The sequence below is a fragment of the Pelodiscus sinensis genome, chromosome 2 (genome assembly GCF_052426305.1).
Source record: "Pelodiscus sinensis isolate ZL-2025 chromosome 2, ASM5242630v1, whole genome shotgun sequence".
NCBI lineage: Eukaryota > Metazoa > Chordata > Testudines > Trionychidae > Pelodiscus > Pelodiscus sinensis.
The window spans coordinates 109,157,736-109,181,878 of NC_143053.1; positions in this window are offsets into that span (position 1 = coordinate 109,157,736).

Here is a 24,143-nt window from a genome sequence, read left to right on the forward strand (position 1 = left end):
ACTACAAAGTTAGTTCGAACTAACAGACGTTAGTTCGAACTAACTTTCATAGGCGCTACACTAGTGCTCCGTTAGTTCGAATTTGAATCGAACTAACGGAGCGCTTAGTTCGAACTAGGTAATCCTCATTCCACGAGGATTAAGCCTGGTTCGAACTTACTAGTTCGAATTAAGGGCTGTGTATTCGAACTAGTGGGAGGCTAGCCATCCCCAGGTTTCCCTGGTGGCCACTCTGGGCACCACCAGGGAAACTCTTCTGCCCCCCTCCCGGCCCCGGCCCCCTTAAAGGGGCACGGGCTGGCTACGGTGCCCGTGCCAGGTGCAAGCCTGCCAGCACCCAGCCAGCAGACCCTGCACCTGGCACGGATTGAGCCACCCACCCGATGCCCCCCAGCCCTCCTCCTCTTCCTGGGACCAGGCTGGCGGCTCCCGGGAGCTTGCCCAGGACCGCAAGAGGCGGGCACCTGCCTGGGCTAGTGCAGACATCATGGACCTCGTCCACGATCTCCGCACTAGGCACAGAAAAGTGGCCGGCTAGGGCAGGAGAGCTGCCAGCCTGGCCACCCAGGAGCAGGTGTGCATGAAAATCAAGGTGGTCCACTGAGACCCCCGACCCTGAGCCCTGAGCTTACAATGGCCGTCCTGGGTCAGACCAAAGGTCCATCTAGCCCAGTAGCCTGTCTGCCGACAGCGGCCAACCCTAGGAACCCTGGAGGGGATGGACCGAAGACAGTGACCAAGCCATTTGTCTCGTGCCATCCCTCTCCAGCCTTCCACAAACCTTGGGCAGGGACACCACTCCTACCCCCTGGCTAATACCACTCCATGGACCCAGCCTCCATGACTTGATCTCACTTCCCTTTAAACTCTGTTCTAGTTGTAGCCTTCACAGCCTCCTGCAGCAAGGAGTTCCACAGGTTGACTCTTTGCTTTGTGAAGAACAACAACTTTCTCTTACTAGTTTGAAGCCTGCTACCCATTCCTTTCCTTTGGTGTCCTCTAGTCCTTCTATTATGGGAACTAATGAAGAACTTTTCTGCATGCACCCTCTCCACCCAACTCCTGCTTTTAGAGACCTCTATCCTGTCCCCCCTCCTTCTCCTCTTTTCTAAGCTGAAAAGTCCCAGTCTCTTTAGCCTCTCTTCATATGGGACCTGTTCCCAACCCCTGATCATTTTAGTTGCCCTCCCCTCTCCCTGCCTCTCTCTTCCCCTCTCCCACCTCCTTTTCCCAGTCTCCCCCAGTTTTGTTCAATAAAGACAGATTCCATTTTTGAACACAATTGTCCTTTATTTTGTACATCAAGAAAAGGGGCTAGGGAAGGGTAAGTGGAAGGAGGTGAGGGAGGAATGGGGCACGAGCCCCCGATGGGGAGGACTGGGCTGGCTCTGTGGGCTTCTGGGGGTGGAAGCTCTCCTGCAGCCCCCCAATTGCCCCACTGAGTTCCGGTTCAGATCTGACCATTCGAGCCTGGTGAAGAAATTTGCTTTCTCAGTCAGCTCAAGAAGTTTGGGTTTAAATCCCAATTTGAGCTTCTCCAAGGTATAGGTATAGAGGAGGGTGTTTTGGATCTATCATTTCACTTCAGTCTTGCCTATGGGGGAGTGTTGGTTTCATAGTTATCTGGGATGGTTGGGACAAAAAACATAATAATGCAAAATGTATCTACTCTAATCTATCCAGCTGTATGTAAAGATACCCAGCACCAGAGTGGCTGAGCAACACTGGAAGGTTTGTGCTTCACTACAGAAAAAACATTAAGATAGGACCAAACAACCTTCATGAAGTGCCTTAAATTTGGAATTTGGTTGTATCGGTTTATTAAATATTCTATTGGCTTGCACAGCATCTGCAGATCTTCTGGCCAGTACTAACTAGAACCATTATCCCTTACCTCCAGTCAGGCAGAAGAGGTCTAAGAACCTGAACAAAATGAAAAAATATGAAGTGAGGAGAAAGTGTTCTTTACGTTTCCCATGTGCTTGCGTTAAAAGTGAAATCATTGAAGCATGAGAAATGCCCTCCAATCCCTTCCCCAGTCTTGTTCCTTTCCTCTGAGATTAATAAATAAAACAAAGGCTATAGAGGAACATTTGTATTTTCCAGGTTGATTTTTATTTTGTTTTATCCTGGGAGGCAGATGCACATAGTCTGACAAGAGGCATTAAGCTCAACAAATATTTTCACTTCACAGACTTCTCCCTATTGAAGTGAAGGACTTTAAAAAGGGGCAGGGAGAGGGAGTGAGCCTCTTATGGAAATCCTAGCAAAACTTGTGGTCTTCATAACACTTCCTGTGTTTCTTATGAAAAGAAAGCATCACCTTTCATTAAAGGTGAGAGGCAGATTATTACAGGATCTAATTTATCTTTTGATTCCAGCAGATAATACACTTATATTAACATGCTTAGCTGCTGTGCAGCTCCAGGGCACAGAAAAGCTACATCTACACTGTGAAGCTATTTCAGGATACCAGAGGTATTGCGAAATAGCTATTCCACGTCTTAAGAGCAAGCCTGTTATATCGAACTATACCAGGCTTGCTAGTCCAATGTCCCTGTAAACCTCATTGCACGAGGGTTATGGGATGTTTTGGAATAGCATTTTATTTCAAAATTTGATGCTGTGTAGACAGTGCCAAATTTCAAAATAAACAATCTCAAAATTACCTCAAAATAAGCTACACAATTTGCATAGCTTATTTCAAGCTACACCCAAAGAGAGACCACAGGATGGTTAATAGTAAAGTCCCTGGGAGATATTTGGACCTTCCCATTTCCATCTGAGACAAAACCAGGAAGCTCAGGGAAAATGAAAACACACATTTGATGCAATTTTTATTTAACCGCAAAGAAGGTCTAGGCTCATCCATTTGGTTTGAAATGAACCTTATTGATTCCAAACTGGTTCTCTCATTTGTAATAACACAAGATCACAAAGGGAAAGTTTACTCCTATTAGGTCCTGATCCTACCAAGTCAGTTAGGAAGACTAGGTCTTAACAAGCATGAAGGTAAAATAATGGACTGTTTCCAAGCTTTAAGCACCTTTGTGAAGAGGTATTGTTTGATTTAAAAGGATGATTACTGTTGGGGAAGTTGGTCTGTTACTTAATCCAGATGCTCATATTCTGTCCTTAGTCATATGCATTGAACCCCAATGCTTTCAGTGTTGAGGCATATGTGTATAACTGTGCATAGCATGAAATGCAGGAAGGTCTAATAATTGAGGCATTATTTCTAGGACTCAGGAGGTCTGGGGTCATTTTCTAGCTCTGACACAGATATCCTGTGTTACCTTTGGCACATTACCTAATTTCTGTGTCTCAATTCTCTATCTTTAAAATGTGGATGATAATAATAGTTCTCTATTATACAGGAATGATATAGGATGAGTTCAGTGTTTGTGTAGAACTCAGATACTGTGGAGGTGGGTCTGTAGAAAAGCCTATAAAATGAATATCTCACTAACAAGTCACAGTAAGGCTAGATAAATAGCAGAGTGCATTCAATTCTTGCATGTCTTATATACAGAATGGAAGACTGGGAAGTATGCTATTCATTTAAATCTGAATTATCCCAACCAAAATAGCACTGGAGAGTGTCTCTGCCACAGACCAAATTTATGTTCCCAGGGAAATATATTCTCTATTACTAATCTTCTAGAGTTCTTTGAGGGGGTCAGCAAACATGTGGACAAAGAGGATCCAGTGGATGTTGAATACTTTGATTTCCAGAAAGCCTTTAACAAGGTCCCTCACCTAATGCTCTTAAGTAAAGTAAGTTATCATGGGATAAGAGGGAAGGTCCTTTTATGGTTTGATAACTGGTTAAAAGATAGGAAACAAAGGGCAGGAATAAATGAAAAGTTTTCCGTGTGGAGAGAGGTAACTAGTGGGGTCCCCCAAGCGTCTGTCCTGGGACATCCTATTCAACTTATTTATAAATGATCTAGAGAAAAGGGTAAACAGTGAGGTGGAAAAATTTGCAGTTGACATTTATGAACATTAAATTTCATTTGCCATTTTGTTGCCCAATCACTTAGTTTGGTGAGAGCTTTTTGAAACTCTTCACAGTCTGCTTTGGTTTTAACTATCTTGAGCAGTTTGGTATAACAAAAGAAGGGCCTTACTTATCAAGTGTAGGACCAGTATTAATGAGGTCAATTCAATCAGGGTGGATGTGGCTCACTCAAAATGGCTGATGGGGAGGTGTGAATACCAAGAGAAGGAAAATTGCCTTTGTAATGAGATAACTAGTCTAAATACTTATTCAATCCTAATGTGATTGCAGTAAATTGGCAAATGACTTGTAGCTCTGCTGATTCTTTTTCTAGTCTGGTTTTGTAGAAGGATGGCCACTTTTAAATCTCTTACTGAATATCCAGGGAGGTTAAAGTGTTCTCCTACAGCAGGGGTGGGGAACCTTTTTAGGGTCAGAGGCAACTGACCCATAGAAAAATCAGTTGGGGGCCCCACACAAGTGAGAAGCAACCCTCCCCCCCCAAAAATCCCTCACTGATGTGACCTCCAACTGCGAAAAAGAAAGACATGTCCCACATTCCCCTCACACACCAGAGCCTTGGGGGGCCCAAGCTAGTAGATTTTGTGTGCTCCAGACCTACTGAGGAGTGGGGGGTGGGAGAGCCAGGGCTTGAGCCTTGGAGGTAAGATCCAGGTAAGCCAGGTGCTGCATTCAGCCCCTGGGCCTTGGGTTCCCCACCCCTGTCCTATAGGTTTATGTATGTTAACTTTCTAGATGTCTGATTTGTGTCCATTTATCCTTTGGTGCAGAGACTGTCCAGTTTGGCCGATATCTACTAAGAGATATATGCCATCATGTGCCAGCAATGCCCTTCTGCCATATATATTGGTCCTGGCGGCATTAAAAAGCTAGTTGGATTTTTTTTTTTAGACAATCTGGTCTCATATCATTGTTTTGGACGCCCCTAACATTACAATATTTTATATACCCACATTGATGCTTATACTAGACTGAGCTATCCAAGCCAAGAGTCCAGTTAGGTCAGCATTTCTCCAACTGAGCTCTTTTAGCTCAGTTTAGTTGTCATAATCTGGCAGCCACAGCACATGCTCAGAATGGGTAGGGAAGGGTAGGACTGGACAAGTATCCAGACAAGTTAATCAGTCCATTAAGGAGGAGATAACTTAATAGGGAGCTGATGTATCCTGTGCAAACCAAACCTTCTCTCAAAGCAGCTAAGTGAGCAACAGTCATCTTAGAAAGTCAATAGTTCAAAGCTTTTCTGGGCTACAATTAGGCGCTTTGTTGCTGACAGTCAGAGCTGTGTAATTAGAGTTTACCAAAGATGAGTAACTTGAAGAAAAGGGCTTTTATCATTTGTTGATATCTGCAGTGCTGGTATGTTGAAAGCAGGCCTGCTGACAGGGGAACAAGGGAGGCAACTGCCCCAGAGCCCAGCAATTCAAAAGGACTGGGAGCTCCTGGCTGCCACCACTGCTACTGCAGCAGCAGAAGCGGCGCCACGCTGAGCCCTTACAATCTCTGCCAAAGTGCCATGTGTTGCTCTCTGGGTAGCACTGAGGGCTGCCCCATACCCACCCCTTGCACCCAAGACCCCACCCCTTCTGGGAACATGAAGCCTCCCTCCCACCTTGTCCATAGGCCCAGTAAGTCTGTCTGCTTCCCAGGTTGAAAGATATAGTCATCTGCAGAAGAGAGCTGTCAGTTTTGGGTGAAAGTTGCTCAGAAGTCAGATTCTGGTAACCAAAGCATACGTCAGCCTTACTATTCCCCATCCCCAAACTAGCTCATTCATACCACAGCTCCACAGGAAGAAGGTGACATGTGGAGAGGAGACCAGCCATACCTCGGGTGCAGTGACTATCAACATTTTACAAAAGCAGCTAGAAATGGAAAGGGAAGTAATAGAAATGTTGAATTATACAGCCGATTTTGTAACATGGTACAGATATCATGTACTGCTGCCATTTAACATTTTTAATACAGCTGTAGCAATGTGAATTTAATCTTCCTTAAAAGGCAGTCTCAGAGGTGAATGCTGTGTATTATAAGCTTTTAAATATACTTTGCTTTTCTTCTTATGATTTTAACTAAAGCGAAACTTGGGAGGCTGACAGCTCATAAGGGAGACAGCCATAAAACAAAGCTGAATTTTACTTGAAAGGCTGAAGGGTATTCCTTAAAAGCTTGAATTGTACTTATGTGATAATAAAAATTATGCTGTGGTTTTAAAAACACTTAGATATGTGACTGGAGCCTTATGGGGGTACGAATTGCATCTTCCCCTGCATTTGTACTATGTCTAACACAAGGGACCGCAATCCTTATGGGAATTTTTGCACATACAGCAATATAAATGACAAATAAACCTTGTGATATGAATTGATTTTAATTTTACAAAATGCTATTAATACACCTGCCTACTTTGTTTTACCTTTTATTTAAAAGGTAATTGTGCTGCAAAAAATTGCTGACCCCACTAGTTACCCTTGAGGGAGGTGAGACAAAAATGGGAAGTTATTCTTTTATAACTTAGGCGTGGCCTAGGGGATAGGGCTCCTGCCTGGGGAGGACAGGGTCGCGTGGTGTTTTAATATAAAATCTGACAATAAATCCCCAGGGAGATGCAGTGCATAAAGTTCCCTGTGTACCAGTTGTGTGTATATAATGTGTGTCTTATGGACACTTGAATCCAGCTCTGGTCTCCTGATATCGAGTGATGCTGCGTCAAGGTAATTCTCAGTGATCATATTGGAGACCTGGCCTGATCCAAAGCCCAATGAAATCCATGTGCCATTTCATTGACTTCAAAGAGTTTTGAATGAGGTCTTTAAGGCTACATCTACACTGCACTGTAGTTCGAAATAAGATATGCAATTTGAGCTATGCAAATTGCATATCTAATTTTGATCTTATTTCAAAATAGCTTGCACAGCACCAAATTTCGAAATAACCCCCTATTCCCAAGCATCCCTTACTCCTCATGAAATGAGGTTTACAGAGACATTGGAATAGTAAGCCTGAAATAACGGGCTTGCCATTAAGATGCAGGATAGCTATTTCGGGATACTCTGGTATCCCAAAATAGTGTTGCAGTGTAGACATAGCCTAATATAGCAAAGCTGATGCTATATGTGGATACGCAGATCAACATTTAGGACAGTGAGTATTTTTAATAAATTGTCTAAAACACAGGTTATACTGTACAGTAATAAGATACTAAATGCTCTTCTCATTTTTGGGGCTTATCCAAAAATATTGCTGGCGTGTAGGCTGAATTTTTTAAAAAATTGCAGGTCCCCTTTAAATGATGAAGGTAAATCGTACATGATATAGTGGACAATACATCTTTTGTTGCTAAGTGGTTAAGCACAATAATTGAAACTATTTAGCGGGTAATTGGAATGCTCTATTTTACAAGGCAATATCTGGTTTCCAAGGGGACTAACCATGAGGCCCAAAGCTTGTAGTTTATCTCAGTGCAGAGATTGAATCATTACTGTGAAAAATAGAGCAGCCATCCAATTACCACCATTGTATTACAAATGTAAATGCTTGAATTGTATTACTCAAAAAAAAGTTTTTCTCCCTTCCACTTCTTCTCCACTTGTCACTCTGGGTACTGAGCAAGGTCACATGCTGCCATGTGGTGTTCCATAACTGGATGACTGTACCCAGAAATACTGGCAGAGTGTGCAGTTTGTTCCAATAAACCACATACAAATAATGGTAATTGATGATGATGGTGTCACAGAGAGCTTTGTTTTGGTGGGACTGAAGGCTGGACTGGGGTGCATTGGTTGTTGGACTATCTACTTTTGGGGTTTCCTATAGGTCAGATGAGCAATGTTCCCTCTAATTTTTTCACTCATCTGCAGAATACATTTTTATTTGCTCCATGGCATGTGTGAATATGTACCACCAATAGAAACACAAAACCTAGTTGTGGGCACTCTATTAATTAGCTGGACAGCACTTGAATTTCTCTTGAGTAGCTACACAAGCACACAGCTTAAAGGTGAACACTGCTACTGATGTATCCACCTCAATTTTCAGAGAGAAGGAACAGATATTGGGCTGCTGTTTGTTTCATTGACTATGACAATTTGTACACCTTTGACTGGGCTTCTTTTCACCTAAAAATTCTGGCTTTAAATGTTATGGATCAAATCATCTGCTAGTGGGGTTCACTGTAAAGATGTCAGGCTGTGCACTTTCCCTCCTGAATAATGGCATCCTCTCGCTCCTCCTAATGTGGGCTTTTTCATCAAACCACAATCTCCAGTGGTGTACTGTGATCTCACCTCTCACCATGCTGCATGGTACATTACAGGGGAAGTGTCACATGACAGAGGGTGTATCATGGGACATGTAGTCCAGCCAGGGAGCCTGGTCCCCTGGGGAGAATAGGAGCATGAAGCACCCAAACTATAACTCCCATGAGTCACCAAAGGCAGATGAAGTTTAATATCAAACTAATTCAAAACTAAATGTTTCAATTCAGTTCAGCAAACCAGCATGCACTGTATCATTTCAAAGTTTCCAAATTAATTTTTGTTAACATTTTTTCATCTCGATTTGGGATGAAAACAAATGTTGAAAAAACAATTTCTCATGGGATGGAAATTCCATCTTGTATTCAGTTCTATCCCATAGCTATTATAATCAATTAAAATTACTATGAATACTGTTACTGTACTGCTATTACTATATCATTTTTTCCTACTCATGACATCTACATAAAAGTATGAAAATATACATTACAACAACAAAAGAATATGCAAAGAAACCCAACCAACCAAACAAAAACCTCCCAGCTCCAGATCCTGCAGTCCTTACCCAGGTTACATGCTCATTGATTAATGCCTCATCAACAACATGGGCCTAATTCACCACTCACTTAAGTCTGTTCTCCACATTCAGGAATTGCACCATTTAAACAAAATCATATTCTAAATCAATTTAGTTAAATTGATGCAATGTGTTTAGTGTAGACATTCAGATTGTTTTACTGAATCAAGCTACATCAATACAAGCCCCTCTTAAACCAATTTAATAGAAGGAAGGAGTTCCACTAATTCAACTAAATTGATTTAGAAAATGATTTGCTTAAATTCATGCTGTTTTTGTAACCCTATACAGATTTAATTCAGAAGCAATTCCACAGAAGTCAATAAGTATTGGTATAAAACTGGTGTGTGTGTGACACAAATCAGGAATTATAAGTGCAGCTGTCATTTTGCACTAAATCCTAACAAACATTTATAAACTGGCTGTGACATCTTCTGATTCAATTAAAACAAATGTGGTGGAGCTTATTTCCCAACATAAACTTGTGCCAAACACCCTTCATCCTGTCAAATTATGTTTTAGACAGTGACTTCTGAGAAAATCTAGGCAGCCATTGCCTTACCACCTTGCAAAGTACCTGGAGGAAATGCACACCCACCAGCACCAGTGACACATATGCTAGTGTGCTTTGGGATGTTTTGCCGTACAAAGAACAGAGATAAAGGAAGATCAGCCAACTCAATTACACTGATCTGGTTAGGGAGGTGACTCCCCTCTCCACAGCAAAACAGGTGTTACAATCTTATTAATGGAATAAAAACATGACAGCCTACTGAATGTGTTAATTAAAGACTCCCAGTAATTTATAACTGAGTAATTGCTAGGTAGCATATGTTTATTGCTCTATTTTTTTTCCATTAAAAACTTCAGTGCCAGTACTGTTTTCAGTCAAATATAATAAATTACACTTGCTAACGTATGGACAGGTAGTAAGACAGTTTTAGCAGACTTAGTCCAATCTGGTAACTGGACAAACTATTAAGAAATGCAACTTCAGCTATGTTAATTGCGTAACTGAAGTCAAAGTAGCTTAACTCGACTTTTGGCGCTGTCAACACTGCAGGAAGTTGAAGGGAGAACACTCATCTTTGACTTCCCTTACTCCTTGTGGAAGCAGGACCACCAGCATCAACTGGAGTGCCCTCTCAGTTCAAATTGGCTGTCTTAACTAGACCCACTAATTCGAATCGTGGAAGATTGACAGCAGCAGCTTTGATCTACTCTGTATTGTAGACATGCCTTTAGGTGTCTGGCCACCTATCTCCCGCCTAAGCTCCAGAGCAATTGATAACTCATGGGAGAACAGATGCTCAACCACCTTAAAGTCATTGGGCCAGAGAGAGAACGGCTCTGTAGCCTGGTGGTTTAGGCACTCACCTGGGAAGTGGAAGACTCAGGGTCCAGTGACTCTCTTTTTAATTATTTATATACAACAGAACAGCTTCAACAGGAGAGATGAAGGAAGTGCCACTTCTGAATACCCCATAGTCAGTGGTTCCAGCCACAGCCACTAGCTTCCTCTAGGTCCCGTGGGTGTTCAGCCCCCTACTTCCCCAAGCCCTGCCCGCACCCAACTCTTTGCCACAAGTGCTCACCCTACCCTGCCCCTGTTCGACTCCTTCCCTGCCCAGTTCTGCCTCCTCCCCAAAGTATGCCCATCCTCACTCCACCACCCAGCACCTCCTGCATGCTGTGGAAAAGTCATCACTGCAGGCTGGAGGCGCTTGGAGGGAGAGGGGGAGCTGATCAGAAGGGTTGCTGGTGGATGAGAGACACTGGGGACTGGGTGGGGGGATATGTCTGTTTGTGGGTGCTCAGCATCCACTACATTTTTTCCTATTTTTAATTTGATTTAGAGAAGAATTATACCCTGGGCAAAGTCAGAAGGTGTTTGTTCTTCTCTTTTAATGTGGCAACTACTCTTCTTATTGGATTCTTGTATCTATAAAGCCAACAAATATAATGACTTATTCTCTTTCCCAATAGTTACTTTGAAGGCAGCATGCACAGAATCAAGTCAACTGCTAGCAATATCCCTATTCTCTAATTATTAGTTTCCATCAGAGTTTGGCTAATTCAATTTTCGTGGCACAGAGGATTATTGAATATCTGGCTGATATAGGTGAAAATGTTTTTTGTAGAACCTTAAAAAAGAGCTGTCCAGATGCAGTATTTTGGTCTACATTCACCTGAGACAGACACTTCAAAGTGTCATATATATGTAAGATTTGTCTGTTTTGGCCCTGAATGCCCTATGCTCTCTCTTTACAGTCTGTTATCTGTTAATAATACAAATTATTAAACAGGAATATCTACTATATATCTGAGAGAGTTTGAGTATGTGTGTCTGTCTGTCCATTTACCTGCCTGTGAGTCCATTTGTTCAATAACTCCTCCTAAACGGTAAGTGTTAGGACCACCAAATCTGGTCTGCAACTTAAAAAAGATCTCACCAAACTAAGTGACTGGGCAACAAAATGGCAAATGAAATTTAATGTGGATAAATGTAAAGTAATGCACATTGGGAAAAATAACCCCAACTATACATATGATATGATGGGGGCTAATTTAGCTACAACTAATCAGGAAAGAGATCTTGGAGTCATCGTGGATAGTTCTCTGAAGACGTCCATGCAGTGAACAGTGGCAGTCAAAAAAGCAAACAGGATGTTAGGAATAATTAAAAAAGGGTTAAAAAATAAGACAGAGAATATCTTATTGCCCTTATATAAATCCATGGTACACCCACATCTTGAATACTGCATACAGATGTCGTCTCCTCATCTTAAAAAAGGTATACTGGTGTTAGAATAGGTTCAAAGAAGGGCAACTAAAATGATTAGGGGTTTGGAACGGGTCCCATCTGAGGAGAGATTAAAGAGACTGGGACTTTTCAGCTTGGAAAAGAGGAGACTAAGGGGGGGGGTATGATAGAGGTACATAAAATCATGAGTGGTGTGGAGAAAGTGAATAAGGAAATGTTATTTACTTGTTCCCATAATATAAGAACTAGGGGTCACCAAATGAAACTAATCGGCAGCAGGTTTAAAACAAATAAAAGGAAGTTCTTCTTCACATAGCACATAGTCAATCTGTGGAACCCCCTTGCCAGAGGAGGCTGTGAAGGCTAGGACTATAACAGGGTTTAAAAGAGAACTAGATAAATTCATGGAGGTTAAGTCCATAAATGGCTATTAGCTAGTATGGGTAAGGAATGGTGTCCCTAGCCTCTGTTTGTCAGAGGGTGGAGATGGATGGCAGGAGAGAGATCGCTTGATCATTACCTGTTCGCTTCACTCCCTCTGGGACACCTGGCATTGGCCACTGTCGGCAGACAGGATACTGGGCTGGATGGACCTTTGGTCTGACCCATTATGGCCGTTCTTATGTTCCTCTTATCATAACTTAAAGCAAGGTCAGGGTTTGGTTATACCAGGACAATGGGATTTTCCTGGAATATGATTTTCTCCTAAAATGCAAAGGGAGGGGGTCTGCTTGCAGGCAGAGTTATACTACAGAATGACCATGAAGGGCTGGCGCACTGGTAAGAGAGTGACCAGCTGGCGGCAGGGCCATGGGGGGTGCAGGACTCAGGGCAGGGACTAAGGGGTTCAGGAGTAAGGGCAGGGGTTTGGGAGGTGTGGGGGGCACAGAGGAGAGGGTGGGGGTATAGGAGGTTGGCTGATCCCCAGGGGCTGTACAGCCTGGCTCCCTGTGGCTGGCTGGGACAAGGGGAGGGCCGCACTGCCCAGGCTCCAAATCCCTAGAGCTGGCCAGGGCATGAGAGGCTGTGCTGCCCAGGTGCGGATTACGGGTGTTGGTTGGGACGGGGGTGGGGGGAAGGGAGCCGTGCTGCCTGGGCACCAGATCCCTAGAGCCAGCCAGGGTAAAGGGGGCTGTGCAGCCCAGGCATGGATTCCCAGGGATGGTCAGGACAAGAGGGGGAGCATGCTGTCTGGCTAGCAACTCACTAGCAGGTGACCCTGACCCTTCAAAGGTGGCTGGCAACATCCAGAGCCCTGAGACGCTCTGAAATTACCTGAGGAATGCCGAGTAAATGTGCTAGTTTGTTACAACTTGGGTTAGAGTAACATGGGAACATATCACAGCACAAGAGATCGATGAATGAGGTAAGACAAGTTAGTTCCAAAATCTATACTGAGCTGAAAAACAGTCCAACTGTCTACATTAGTTGTACATTACGCCACTGCTCAGAAGCAAGCTTAGTTCCAAGGGTTCTGAAAGATGATGCACAAGAACCATTGCTGGTGGTTGCCTTTGAGGGTGGTTTCATACTGGGAAGCTTTACCATCCGTCTTTGTGCAATTCTTTTAGTGTGTAAATCACCTTTGCACCCCATGGAACTTTTGGTTGGAAATTTATAATTTATGAAGTTTGTACCTTGACAGTCTCATTTTTTGTAGCACAAAAAATGTTTCTCAAAACATTGTTCCCACACTGAAAATCAAGAATTTGGGTGTCCTGTTCACGGAGAATTAAAACAAGCAAGAATAAAAAAATTAAATCAACACTGAGTTCTGAAGACCATTTCTAAACTTTCTGCCTGAAAGCACAGAAAAAACGATGGACTGAGGCATGACTGAATTAACCTTGAAATTATCCCGTACCACATAATCCTTAGCAAGTTTCCAGGAGCACAGAGAGAGGTTTCTTACTTTGGAAGGAGACAGGATGGAAATGAAATCGTCTCTTTTTAAAATTGCTTTTGGGTAAAGAGGATTAGAAACAATGGACTATCACGAGAGGTTTTATGCCTATGGTGATAGAAAAAGAGTGTTTTGTCTGACAGGTTGCTGTGCTGTTGTACACCTATGTCCTTGGTCCTTTTATTACTCAAAGTACAGTTTGAATATGTGTATTGCATGTACTAATTTATGCCAATGAAATAGTATTTTTAAAATCCCCATTTCTGGATATAAATTAACATGGGCAGATTCAGTCTTGAACTGCAAATGGACCTCATTTGCAAAATTTGAATCCAAAGTTCTCCAGAGTTAGGGAATCTTGAATCTGAAGTTATGGTTCAAATCCCTTTCTCTTTTTACACACACAGACTGATGTAATTACAGCATTTGCTGGGGCAATTAGAGGAGCCTGCTGAGAATTTGGTCTGATATGCTCCCCAGGCTTTACTGAACTATGAAATGCAATAAAGAGCTCTTGCAATCAAACACCTTCTGAAGCCAATTTGGATTCCACCCTTAGAGAAGCATGACAGAACATTTCTAGTGATCAGTCAGAGGATTCTGAATACTAATAATGCAGAGGATATGCCCTCTTACACTTTTCACAAATTAGCAGAAAATGGGCAGACTTCGGTCTCCTAGTTCTAGAAAGGCACCAGCATGCTGAATGTCTCATGGCATGAACAGAGTAAATTAACTCTATGGAAACTCAAGGTCTAACTGGTTCACCTCTTGATGTTAACATTTGGCAGGAAATAAGTCTGTTGCTTCAATTCCTGGGGTAAAGAGGGTGCTGTCCCCTGATTCCTGAGATTCTTCATTTGGTTTGTGTTTAAATATTGGCTTCTTTCCATCGATTTCAGGTAACTCTCAGCATCACACGAAATCAGGATGAACACAATATGCAGTGAAAACTTTCAAAACTATGAATAGTCCTGCAGAACCTTAGAGACTAACAAAAATGTACGAGATATAAGTAGCTAAAATTTCTGGAAACCAGACACCAGTTGCACACACATGGGTGATGTATTTCTGCTGATTCCATTTAAGATCCTACTGTGCGCTCTTGTAATCCAAAGCAAATAAACTCTAATTTATTATATACCAGCTCAGTTCCTGGCTGCCTTTCATCAAACTACTACTGAATGCTGCCCTTAAAGTTATTGGAGATCATTGTAGTTTAGGGGGATTCTCTGTTAATCTGTTATGGCCTAATGACTCCATACCACTACCACTCTGTTTCTTTTGCAGGGGGTTTGGTCAGAACTTCCCCATACCATGCAGATAATAGCTGTTCTCTCAGTCCCTGGGGAATTTGGCTAATGGTGTAAATCACAAACACCTTCAGACTGCTCTATATTTGGCTGTGGAACTAGACCTGCAGGCAGTTCACCCAGGATGGAAAAAGCTCATAAGTCACCCATGTGCCTGCCCTCCTAAACTGCACTGTTGGCCCCTTGTCCGTAGTCCAGGTCACTAGGTCAATTCACAGGGAAGAACATTTTCCAGTTACTCATTACCACTGCAAATGAACAATATACAGACCTACTGGGAACATTTTTATGGGGGGAGGGGTGCTGAGAGCCCTTGAACAAAACTGTAAACCCTGTATATGATGGAAACCATTCACTTCCCTAGTTCCAGCACCTATGACAATATATTGCTTTTAGTTTGTTTATATCATTTTAACAAGTCAATATTCCTTATGACAAGACTGATGTCTCTCTTAGCTCTGAAGCTGACTTCTGCAGAAGTCAATACTTTCATTGATGTCAATGGGATAAGCATCAGCTCCTCACTTAACACAATAAAGTGTTGTGTACAGGTTGGACCTCCCTGGTCCGGCATTGTCGGGACCTGACCGGTCCCATACGACAGTATTTGCTGGACCAGAGGAAGTGTCCCTTGTCACCGGCCCCGAGCTAGCTGGCCCCCTACCTCTGGCCCCCTCTACCCTTTCCCATGCTCTGCTGCCACCAGCCCTGGCCCTGGGCTGCCTTTGGCAGTCAGGGTTCTCCAGACCTGGCCCACATGCAGCCAGATTTCCCCAGCCCCGTGCTGCTGTGTGCAGACAGATTTCCCCAGCTGACCCGGTCAGGGTTCTCTGGCTCCGTGCTGCTGTGGGCTGCCACAGGCGGCCAGGATTCTCTGGCCCCTGACCCCGCACTGCCATGGGCACCCGGACGTCTACAGCTGCTGGCCCCATGCTGCTGCGGGCTGCTGGGATTCTCCAGTCCATGGCCCCAGCACTGCTATGGGGCTCCTCCAGCCCCACTATCTCCGGCCCGAGCCGTGCTGCTGGCCCTCCTGCCATTAGGCTCCAGAGTGCTCTGGTCCAGGAGCATCTGTAGTCCTGCCACACCATAGATGTTGCTGGACCAGAGAGGTGCAACCTGTAGTAAAGTTTGGAGAGGTCTATTTCTGCCCTTCCTGTTCAGTGTCTCCATTTCTTCTGATTTCAGAGACAGTTGCATGCCTGTCAGAATTTTGCCCTAAAATACGGGTTGCTCATTTTTGCTCTAAAGATGCTGGGTTGCAAATCCCAGAGCAACAAGAGCAGCCTATGTGTTCATGCAATCGCACTGGAACAACTTACCACTCTGAACCTGCTTGTGACTGCACTTAGGACTTCTTGCTTATCTGTTAATTGCTTTGACCTTTTTGTTTACTTCATACTCAGGAATCTCAGAATTTGCTACATTAAATTGATCCTAGGACTGAAGCAATGAACAAACAAACATTGACTTAACCTTTTCTGTTACTCTGTCAATACAGTCTATACAAATGCATGTGCTATTACACTGGTGAAACCTAGGTTATGCTTGAAACTAATGTTCTTTATTTAATACAGTTGTGTAGTGCAGATTCACAAAGCACCCACTTGAATGTCTTTAATAAAATATCTCACTCCTATTGAAAAGGACTTTTCCCATAGGATGACAGATCAAAAGTCTCTCCAATTTTAGAAGGACTGTTCCTTCTTTGTTAGCATTCTTCTCACCACAGTGTTCTCTCTCTTTCTAAAAAATCCATTACCATGCAAGTACAAACTGTGACACCAGTTGCAAAAATGTACAACTCTGTTTGATCCCAGCTATGGCTCACTACTCAATAGAAGTCATTAGGTGTTTTAACTAACCCATGTTTAACCTTTTAGTTGCAGAATTAAAACAGTGCTCAGAGTGCATCTCTAACAGGTATAGTTGAACACTTAGGAGCTGTGTACACTGCCACTTCTTGTGCAAGAAAAACCCTCTTGTGCAATGCCACTACGCTGATTATTTTCAGGAATAACGGCATTCTGCAAGAGGGTTTTTCTTGCTCAAGAAGGGGCAGTGTAGACAGCTCCTTCTGACGCAAGAGCCTCTTCTGCAAAAATGGCAGCTCATTAGGTATGCAAATGAGGCTCGGCGATATTCGACGCTTAGCCTCATTTGCATATTTCTCACGCAAGAAGCCACGAGTGTAGACATAGCCTTAGGAGACACATGCCAGAGTGGGTTATGCGCTAGAAAGCTTTAAGCTTGCTAGATTGTTCATGGTCCATATAACTGCATTCTGTAACAACTTGATCATCAGTGGGTACAGGGGATAAAGAAAATAATTTAGAAACCCTAAAATAAATATCTTTGAAAGACCTCATTTTATAATTACAATGACTACATTATTTTATAGCAGCTCTTTAAGTTTTCTATTTATTCTGCCACAGTCTGTATTTCTTCCTTATTCCCCATGGATTTTATTATACCACTTACTATTTATGGATGCTATTTGTAAAATGCTTTGGGATCACTTGACTCTGAAAGGTGCTATGTGAAACAAAATTTGATTCTATTTGTTTGGTCTGGAGAGCAATCAAGCAAGCTAAGGGATCAAGAGCTGTTTACATACCAACTTCACTTAATGTCATTTTTGGATACGTTTCAGGTTCAGCATAGTTCTATGCCTCATTTTTTTCATAGGAAACAATTGAAAAGCTTTCCCATTTATACTTTACATAATATTCCTCTGTATTAAAGAGATCATTTTCAAAGGTGTTTGGATCAATATTTGACATACTACTTGATGCAGTCTTGAAATATGTTGCTTTCCCTCTCTCCCCTCAAAAAAGTCTTGGTGGTTGTTTTTTTATGCTCGTAGCCTAGAGCACACATGAACATCCCTGCAGTAGCAAATATGTCAGTGTGAGACAGAAGAGGAAAAATATCAATAAAGAAAAAATACTTTGGTTTCAGATTTCCAAATTTATAAGAAATGAATGGGGGGGCAGAGAGGGGGAGAGATGAAGGCTAGATAAAGATTGGTAGAGAACAGTTTTGTTTTCACAAAGTTATGATGTTCCCTTTTCCCCCAAACCCTACTTTCAAGAGCCAGGGAGGCCCATGGAGTTTCTGGGCTTAAAATAGATTTGGCTGGAAAGTTTGCTTCTCTTCCTACTCTTCTAATTGAAACATCATGTTGTCCGAGCAGGGACTGTGCCTTCTTATGTGGTTGGAGCTTATTGTAAGTGCTAAAGCAATACAGATAACATCCAAACACTATGAGTGGAGTAGGAATTAAAATGAAATGGGACACAATGAATCAGATTACTAGTTGTTAACTAACCTCACATGTTAAAATGGGAATGTTTTCTATTTTCCCTTGCCAGCAAATATTCATTTCTTTGTTTTATTTTCTCATAGGCTGCCAGGGAGAAGGACTGCTGTCCCCGGTAAATGCTTTTTATAGTCTCAAATATTTAATTCTGTGCCCCAGTTCTGTAAGCTGAAACCAAATGGGGAATTTGGGTTTGACAGTGAAACTCTGTGGGCCAGTCCCAGGTTCTGTTCAGACACAGTAAAGACTCAGAACTTGTCTTCACTGCTAAACAAGATGTATATTTTATAAGAGTAACTATGCCCATGAGCTATCTTGATATGAAAACATTGTGAAAACCTGGCACTTTATTTTTACCATGAGGTAAGCTCCCCAGGGTCTGCTATTGGAAGGGGTTTAGGGTAAAACTAAAGTGCCTGCTCTCCACTGTGTTTTTACCTCAGGATAGGTCATGAATGTTAGTTTCCCTGAGGTAAATTTTTAGCAGTGAAGACAAGTCCTGCTGAAGTTCAGTTTATGTGGTAATGGGACTGGGAACACTATAGAGAACACAAGTCCCTCATATCATTTTGCAGCCCCTTAGCTGAGAAGGAAGCAGCTTTTGTGGGCTTTGAATAAATCCCCATCCAGCTGTCTTCAGGCAAGAAAGAACATGGGCCCTTGAGGGAGGAAAACTCCTCCGATGAGGATGAGGGACGGAGGGAAGGGAAACTTTCCTATAAGGACAAACTTAAAAAACAACAAATAGTCTGGTAGTACTTTAAAAACGAACAAAACATGAAGATGGTATCATGAGCTTTCATGGGCACAGCCCACTTCTTCAGATGACAAATGCATGAAAATGATGTCCATGCTAAGCTGTGTAGTAGATGAAATTTATGTGCTGCACCTTTGTTAAAAAAGTCTTAAGTCAACTCCTTTAACTTAAATCTTCTAGATTTCTCTCAAAAAGCCTATGTTCCTTTCACTGATGCTCCAAACCTTCCTATTTGATTCAATTTGATGCATTCAGTCTCTATAGAAACAGCAGCAGATCCCACAGGTAACTGGGAAAGGTCACCTTCTGTTCCTTTAAAAAACAAAGTAAAAGGAAGCACATGACAACATGGTGCATTCACCCAAGGATTAAAAAGTTCTTTTCCAACTGTGAACATTAGTGCAAGACCAAGCCATTCAAGTTTGTTGACCACCCTGAAGCAAAAGGAAGCATTAAGTGCAAACCAAATGTAACCACTGAACTAGCAGGAAATTCAAATTGCTCTCAATTGTCTGAGGGTCAGGAAAGCTAATGGATAGCACCATTTCTAAATGGTACTTCAGGATCATTGTGTGAGGGCTTGTTTACATGCAAAATTACACTGGTTTAACTAAAAGTGTGATTTAAAATAAATTTAGATAAATGAAAGCATAAAGGTGTATGTAAACTTTTCAAGAGATATCAACTAGTCTTATATCAGTTTAGTTTAAAACTGGTTTAAGTTAAGCCAAAATAAGCCACTACTGTCTACTACCTGAAGTTGTAGACTAACTAAATTGGTTTAAAAAACAATGTAAGTTTAAACCAATGTCATTTCTGTGCTTTAAATGAGGTGACAGTCTTAATAGCATGTGTATTAATGTGAACGAGGCAAGTCCAGGACCAAAATAATGACTCTGGAAGAGAAATGAAGAGAGTGTATATTGATGCAGTATTTAAAGTAGCAACAAATCACATGACTGTAAATAGATAAACGTCACTGATAAAGAACTGGGATATAGTGATGTTAAGGGTCCTGGATATTATCTCTGCATTTTTTTCAATTACAAATTGCATTTCTTTTTCCTTGAGCTCTTTGTATAGTACATTTGTCCTTTGAGGGGGGAAAAATGACTTTGTAAGTGAAAGTCATTTCTCCCACACAAAGTGGATCCTGCACAGGTGAAGGGCTGGTGAGTTGAGGAGGTGAATACACATCCTCCACTCTGTGGTCAGATAGTAGGGCTGCCCTGTAGATAGCATGCAGCTGCTATTTCAACCTTTTTGTGGTGTTTGGATGTAAACACAGATCCTGCCTGTTGTTTTCCCCTCAAGCCTGCCCAAGCCTTTCCTTCCTCTACCCAAGATAATACTTATTAGCCAAAATGGGAAAGAGTGGTATCCCTAACCTCTATTTGTCAGGGGTTGGAATGGATGACAGGAGAGGAATCACTTGATGATTTCCTATTCTGCTCACTCCCTCTGGGCCATCTGGCATTGGCCACTGTTGGAAGATAGGACACTGGCTAGATGGACCTTTAGTCTGACCCAGTATGGCCATTTTTATGTTATGTTCTCCGATTCCAAGATGCACTTTGCATTCTCATCCTCCATGCAAGTGTAACCACCACCAAGGTGGATTTGAACCTGGGACCTTAGTATAGGAACCTCTACTCTCTGAGCTAAAAGCCAGCTGGCTCCCAGCCCATCCTCTAGAGGTCGCTTGATCTTAACTGTTGCAATGGTCTAGGTGCCACTTGCAGTACTCAGTAACCACACTAGGTGTGTGGGTTACACAAGGGCACAGATTTCCCTTTTATACAGGGTGTGCTGCTATTCAGCACAGACACACTTTCCTCTAACCCTAAATCCAAGCTGAAATAATACAAAAGGGCCTGGCACTGTTGGCCCACACTGCGTTGATTTCAACTATAAGATATCCTTTGCAGTTTGAATTTTCACCTTAGTTTCAGAAAAGTCATTTTAGCCCCTGAGGCTACGTCTAGATAGCAGCGCTATTTTGGGCTACCAGAAGTATCCCGAAATAGCTATTCCACATCTTTATATGTTATATTTCAAAATAACGGGTGCGCTACTCCCAAGTCCCTGTAATCCTCATTCCACAAGGGTTAAGGGACTTGTCAAAATAGCGCTTTATTTCAAAATAGCATAGCTTATTTCGAGGTAATGATGCAGTGTAGATGCACCGTCAAAGTGTTTTGAACTGACTTTCAATGAGCATTAAAACCAAGTTGATCTTGAAGAGCAACTTTAAAACACAGTAAAAATCCAGACAAAATCAAAATGCCACTAGGTATTCCCAGAAAGCCCTTGGTTAAATTTTTCTTGCAACAGTGCCCTTGCCTGGTACAGCTCCAACCCCCTGGCTGCCCCATGAGTAAGCCATTCTTTTCTTTCTATGGGTCATGTTTATAGTGTGCATTCTGACTCGCATATAAAAGATTTATGACTAAATTAGTTCTGTCTGTATGGTGATTTTATAATACAACAGACCTTTCATGAATAAACTGGAAATTGTATACCAACAGCAAGCCACTGAGATCCACTAGATGCCAAGATGAATGAATGGGAGTAAGAAGACAGCACCATGCTGGGGACCCAGTCTCATGGCAGATGGTTCTAAAACTGAGAGTATGTCTACACTAGCCCCCAGTTCGAACTAGGGAGGCTAATGTAGGCATTTGAACTTGCAAATGACGCCCGGGATTTAAATATCCCGAGCTTTATTTGCATGTTCCCGTCCGGTCGCCATTTTTAAATGCCTCTAGTCCGGACTAACTGCCCGCGGCTACATGTGGCAGTTAAACGGTAATTCGAATTACCTTAGTTCGAATTACCTGTTACACACTCATTCCTCATCCTCAGAGTGTAAAGTTGCATCTTGTGATCTGTATTATATCTATGTGAATCTAGTATTTCCCAGCAAGGGGGAAGGTATGCCCTACATGTCTAGGAAGCATCAGGCTAATTTGAATCTGTGCAATTCTTCTTTCTCATTTAACATTATGTTTTGCTTTTTTACTGGATGTACAAGAATTGCCCCAGAAGGGAGGGTGCCCATGTCTTATTCAATCCTCACCATTCTAAAATAGGGACTACTAAAGCTTTAACCCCTTTCATCTTTTTTCCTATTAAAAAAGATGCTATTGCTTCTGGTCCCAGTCTACAGCTACTGAATGGGTGCACAGGCAAAGGGATGCAATGTGCAGCCCCTCAAATTACAGCTCACCAGCTCTGTTCTCGCTGGCATTCTGAAGACATCATTTCTTTCTAGAACTGGTGGTCTTGGAATAACTTATTAAATGGCATCGAGTTTAAATCATTGATAGGACAACAATTCTTCTAGCACTCAGACATGCTGAGCAACAGTCCCAAATGTATTGTGAAATGGATTGTAGATAACCCTGCTACAAGAAATATATTTCAGTTTAGTATAATTTTATGCCTTTCCATTTGAGGAGATCTCTGTCTTTGAGGCTGGGAAATACATACAGTTTTCTTCTACTAAAGGATTCAGTGGAAAAACCAGATTAGCAACATTTCAATAATACCCAGTTCTATCTACCATGCCCACAAGATATTGACCAAAAGTGTTCAGAGTCTGTAATAAGTCTGTAACCTTTTCCAGATTCTACTGGGATAAGTGAGCCCTTAAAAATGTCAGTGTCTATCATACCATGGCTGCAATAGATGAACCAAGTGAGTGAGGAGTTGGTAGCAAACCATAAAAATAGAAATCTCAGTTAGGGTGCCCTTTTATTAGAGGCTAGGGACATGACTGCCTTTCTCAGCAGTGCAGAATTTAATGCTAGAGCAATTCATGAGCAAAACTAGAGCAAAAATTGCTAATGAATTCTATTTGTAACTGAGATTAGTTTTGGTGGGAGGTAGTATTTCAGTGAGGCAGGTATTAGCAAAACATGTTGAACTAACATTAGAAATCACTTCTAAACAGATCACTGATGCTGCTATCCTACCACCTGGTTGTATAAATACTCCTGGTTGTTGCAACTGGTTCCTGTCTTTTGTGTGGCAGATTCTCTGGAAGCAAACAGGACATGTGGCATTGGAACCTTCAGGATATTATGGTGACTGTTAAACGGTCAACAAAAGCTTAATCCTTTCTAGCACAATAAGAAAGATCCTATTTTGCTCTAGTAGAGGGAGTTGACAGAAAAAAAGCTAGCTTGACAGCCCTGGAGACTGAAATATCCTGTGTGTCACTAAAAAAATATGGAATATTTAATAGCAGTAAAAGCCACCTCGCGTTGCACCCTGCCAGCATGTTTTAGTTCTGTTCTGCAGAGAATGCCTCCAGAGATGAAAGGATAATTCTAGCCCTATTTAGCCATTCATCTTTGTGCTGATTTTTCTTCAGTGATGCCAGTTAGTACCAAGTATACAGGTGGATTGGTGATGTGGGCAGCTGTTCCCTAACAACTGGACGGGGGGGAGGGGTCATCAGCTCATCTCATATGTGACATCAGTAATAAAACCCTTGCCCTATAAGTGATGCTAAGAGAAAAATTTCAGGAAGAAGCTTGTCTCAAAGCAAAACCCAGGAAATATTGTGCCACGTGGCTATTCAGGGAAAGTATCTGTGAAAAAAGGCAGGAAATATAGCTAAGACCGGATCTACACTCGGGCTACGTCTACACTGCACTATTTTGCACAAGAAATATACAAATGAGGCAAAGCGTGGAATATCACCGTGCCTCATTTGCATAATTAATGAGCGGCCACTTTTTGCTCAAGAGGCTTTTGTGCAAAAAGGAGCCGTCTGTACGGCTTGACAGGGTCAGGCCAGGGAGCTGCTGAAGAGAAGGGAAAAAGCAGCCCAAAAAGGGAAAAACCCTGTGGGAAGAAGCAGAGAACTGCAGCTCAATTAGATGCAGCTGGGAGGGAACTGGCTCAGGCAAATTGGGGCCAGCTGACTTCTCTGCTGTCTGTCTGAGGGTCTTTAAAAGCCTCAGCAGTTGGAGGCTGGTGGGGAGAGTGAGAGGACGGAGGGAGGGAAGGAGAAGGAGAAGGAGAAGGAGAAGGAGGAGGATTTTGACCAGCATTAGGTAAAGGCAGCTAGGGAGGGAGACTGTGGGCCCCTGGCCGGGCTCCCTACCATTGAGACCCACTGAAAAACCCCCAAACTTGGGGGCTAAGGAGAGGAGGCCTACACAGTGGTGGCTTGGGGAAGAGGGACCCTTGCCACAGGCTCCTTTTTGTGCAAAAACCC